This window comes from Nomascus leucogenys, chromosome 4, assembly GCF_006542625.1.
Source record: "Nomascus leucogenys isolate Asia chromosome 4, Asia_NLE_v1, whole genome shotgun sequence".
NCBI lineage: Eukaryota > Metazoa > Chordata > Mammalia > Primates > Hylobatidae > Nomascus > Nomascus leucogenys.
In genome coordinates this window covers 114,662,188-114,666,768 of record NC_044384.1, presented here as the reverse complement: position 1 = coordinate 114,666,768, position 4,581 = coordinate 114,662,188, and the positions used below count along the sequence as shown (strand labels likewise).

At 40.5% G+C, this 4,581-nt stretch overlaps 1 pseudogene; it reads right to left on the bottom strand.

Moving 5' to 3' along the window:
- Positions 1–1,352: 1,352 nt before the first annotated feature.
- On the bottom strand, positions 1,353–3,063 carry LOC100594998 (annotated as a pseudogene).
- Between the last annotated feature and the right edge of the window lie 1,518 nt (positions 3,064–4,581).

Below are 4,581 nucleotides of genomic sequence, written 5' to 3'. Positions count from 1 at the left end.
AGAAAAATCAACCAAGAAAAAGGGAATGTGTTTATGTAAGTTGAGTGGTTGGGAAAGGTAACATTTGAGTAAAAACCCGAAGGAAGAGCCTATTGGAAATCTCTCTGGGAGACAAGGGTCCTTGAGATACTTACACACTTTCTTTTTAAAAGCACTTACTTTTCTCTTTAACAGCCACTCTTCCTGGCCATATCACCTATATTTTAGGAGAAAATAAAAGTTAAATAAACTGAGTTTTAGTAAAAGGTTTAAGTTTTGTAAAGGAGAGATCAGATGACTTGTGTTTTCTTCCTTGCAAAAGCAGCAATCTCACAGTGTTTAATTACTGGCTGGATTATCACGATTTAAATATGAACTAGATATACACATATCAGGCAATCACAATGAACACCTTAAGTTATCAGATTACTTCACAAGAGTGAGGGATACATCTTGTTGAATATTGGCAAAGAAATTCCTAATTGCCTACTCAACACCTATTTTCATTTCTGATCTGGTGTTTAAAAAAACAATTTTTTAGCTAAGCATACTACAACCTGCAATTTAAAAAAATACATTTTCTAGCCTCCCTTGCAGCAAGGAGTGGCCATATAAAAAGTTTCTGGCCAATGAAATATAATTGCAAGTGTTGTATTGGATTTTCAGTAGATGCCTTAAAGATGCTGATGTGGCTGACAGATGCACTCCTTTGTCCCTTTTCCTTCGTCCTGGAATCCAGGTATAATGATGTGGTGGGTGAGATTATTAATTTCAGTTATTCACTCCATTCCTCAGTTGAATTAGACAATCCACCCTTTATGGTACTTGGAGTGTGTTTCCCTGTACCTTGACTTTAGGCTTGGCCATCTTTCTTTTTCTTTCTTTTTTGTTTTGTTTTGTCTTTAACTTTAAACCAATTTCTTATTACACAAAGGTTGTCACATAAGTGGATATTTCTCTACTTTGTACATAATTATTCTCACTCTCCACAGAAAGGCTGCTTAACTTCTCATCTGGTGGTGGTAAGCACTAAAATCCTGATTTTAACAGAATAGTAGTAAAAATGCCTCAGTTATTTAAGTTGAAGGTAGTACATTGGTACATGACTCTTGTACCCAATATCAGGAATGTACAAATGTCTCTTTATTCAAAAATACAAAATAAAGTATTGGTAGGCATGGACAATGACAGCAGTAAACCATTATATATTTTGTCAACTGAAACCAGTAACTGATGGTTATAATGATTTCTTAAACATCAGTCAGCCTTTTCTTCGTTTTCTCCAGCTGACTTCTCTGAAGTTATTGGTGAGGAACACTGCCTTGGACTTCCTGTCACAGTTCATTAATAAAGGTAAAGCACTATTCTAGGAGTTACAACATGCCCCCTCCCGTACCACATCCCATTCCACCCATTGCACCCTTTCCAGGGTCCTTCTTTTCTTTAGGAATTTCTGTGACTACAATTTCTGCTGTAGTTAACAGAGAGGCCACACCAGCAGCATCCAATAAAGCAGTTCTCACAACCTTTCTTGGGTCAATAATTCCTTTTCCTACCATATTCACAAAATCTCCGACCCTAGTAGCATCATAACCAACTTCTGAGGAACGTTGCATAATTTTCTCAACTATCAAAGATCCTTCAACACCTGCATTCTTAGCAATGGTCATTGCTGGAAGTTTGAGTGTTGTTTTAATTGTTTATATACCAATTATTTTATCTTCATTAGCTGGAGTCAACGAGTCCAAGGCTGGAATGCACCAAAGCAGGGCAGAACCCCCTCCCGAAACAATGCCTTCTTCAACAGCAGCTCTTGTAGCATTAGGGGCATCTGTAACTCTGTCTTTCTTTTCATTCGCTTCAACATCACTTGTCCCACCAACCTTTAGCATAGCTATTCCATCTGAAAGTTTTGCCAGTCATTCAGTTTTTCCTTTTCATATTCACTAGTTGTGACATCTAACTGCTCAATGATTTCTTGAATATGTTTTTCAATTTGAGCCTTGTCTCCTTTTCCTTTTAAGAACATGGCATCATCTTTGGTCACGATGACCTTTCCAACTTTTCTTAAGTCATGAGGCTGAACATCTTCAAGATTTAGGATCAACCCTCTTTTCCAAACACTGCACCAACAGTAGTAATAGCCATATCTTTGAGCTGGTTCTTTGTCACCAAACCCCGGAGCCTTGACTGCCACAACCTGAAAATCAATCTTTAGGCTGTTCAAGACAAGTGTACTTACAGCTTCTCCACCAACATCTTCAGTGATTATGACCAAAGGCTTATGGTGAGCATTGGCAGTTTCAAGAGCAGGTACAATGGACTGGACACTAGAAATTTTCTTTCCACTCAGCAGAACATATGCCTCCTGGAATTCACCTTTCGGACCTTTTGATGTATTAATAAAGTATGGAGAAACATAGCCTCGATCAAACTTCAAGCTTTCAATAATTTCTAATTCATCATTCAGTGTTTTCCCATCCTTTACTGTTATGACACCCTTTCTTCCCACCTTTTTCACTGCATCAGAGAGGATATGGCCAATTTCTTTGTCTCCGTTTGCAGAAATTGTAGCAACCTGCGCAGTTTCTTCAGGGGTGGTCACAGGTTTAGACTGCTTTTTAAGTTCAGCTATTACAGCATCAACAGCTAACATCACACCTCTCCTGATTTCCACTGGATTAGCACCTTTGCTAACCTTCTCAAAGCCTTCCTTGGCAATAGAGCATGCCAGCACAGTAACAGTGGTAAGGCCATCCCCAGCCTCTTCATTTGTGTCATTGGCAACATCTTGAACAAGTTTAGCTTCAATGTTTTTATATTTATTCTTTAAGTCAATTGACTTTGCAACAGTCACACCATCTTTTATTACTTTGGGACTTCCCCAGCTCTGCTCAATAATCACTGTTCTTCTCTTTGGCCCCATTGTAATGGCTACAGCATTGGCTCAAAGGTCTATACCTTGACACATTAAGGCTCAGGCATCTGCACTGAATTTTACTTCTTTGGCATAAGCCTGAGTGAGATGAGGAGCCAATATCCTGGACAATGGTCTTATCTAAAGACTGTGGGGAACCGAAGCATTTCTGTGAGGTGGTGGCAGGGCATGCCCGGGGCATGGCGAGGCAGGTCGGCGGTGAGTGAGGCCTTTTTTTTAAGACTTAGTTTCACTCTTGTTGCCCGGGCTGGAGTCCAATGGCACAATCTCGGCTTGCTGCAACCTCTGCCTCCCAGGTTCAAGCAATTCTCCTGCCTCAGCCTCCTGAGTAGCTGAGACTACAGGCGCACGCCACCACACCTGGCTAAGTGACCATCTTTCTTACTTTGGCCAGTGGGACGTTATTGAACATAATGTGAACAGGGGTTAGAAAGTACTCCCATGGTTTGGTTTGCCCGGGTATGCTTCTGCCAATAGCCTAGATAGCTGCTGGTCCAAGATAAATGTGGAGAAATATGATGCAGACCTAAACTTCAACAGGTAGCTAAGTTCAGCCAACCTGCAGCCTGAAGCAGACCTGTAGGAAGGAGACAAAAAAAAAATGCCCATTGTTGTAAGCTACTGAGTTTGGGGCTGGTTTGTTACTCAGGATTATTACAGCAAAAGTTAGCTAACATGATGGTTGATGATGATTGGACCCCCAGCAGCCTACTTAGGTCATGTGGTGGCCTTAAAAGTGGAAGCCAAGCCCTAAGGATCACAGAGCAGAAACATAGAATAACCCGTAGTCCCTTGACGTCATGAAGCTACTGCACCACCCCAAAGTATTAAATTTGCACTTCCTTTTTAAGAAAGAATAAATCCCTATATGATTAAGCTGCTATGGTAGGAGTCATCCCTTGTTATTACCTGTCAAATGATTATTTGTATCAATTCACTCAAAAAAGAAAACACTTTTTTTCATATTAAGAGAAACATTGAACACACACAGTATCAACATTTAAATGTAAAATAGAAGACAGAAAAGGATCATCATGCTTACAGTAAGCCACTTAACTAGAAACTCATTTAGCATAACTAAAAAGAATGGGACAATAGCCATTGTGGTCTAGCCAAGGTGTCAGGGCTATTTTGGTTGCAGGTGAGCAAAATTCACTCAAGCAGCTTATTTTAAGTGGCAGGGAGCACAGGGCATTTTAAAGATATCTGAAAAAATCTCAAACACATCCAAGAGCTGATTGGTGACTACCTCAGGACCTTACTCTCAAATGTCCCCCACAATAGCTGTTTCAGAAACCAGTTTCTCCAAGGAAAGAATATAGTTGGCCCAGACTATTTATTCTAAACAGGCCACTTAAATCATTAGCCAGCACTGGACTGGCTGCTTTGGGATGGATGTTCAACCCTGGTCCAAACAATTGTGGCTCAGTGGGAAAGAAGATAGAGGAAGAAGCATTGAATGACAGTCATTCTGAAGCTGTGCATGGGACATTTTAAGCCAGGAGGGGAAGTTACATATGGCAGGCAAATTGACTGGCATATCCAAGACACCCAGTAAGCTTTGTTGAGGAAAGAAAGAAAACATTTCCGGGAATTCAAGCCTGGGTAGGATACCATTGTGTTTGTAGGAGTGGTTGGAGGAGACAGCTAGACAAGAGGCATGA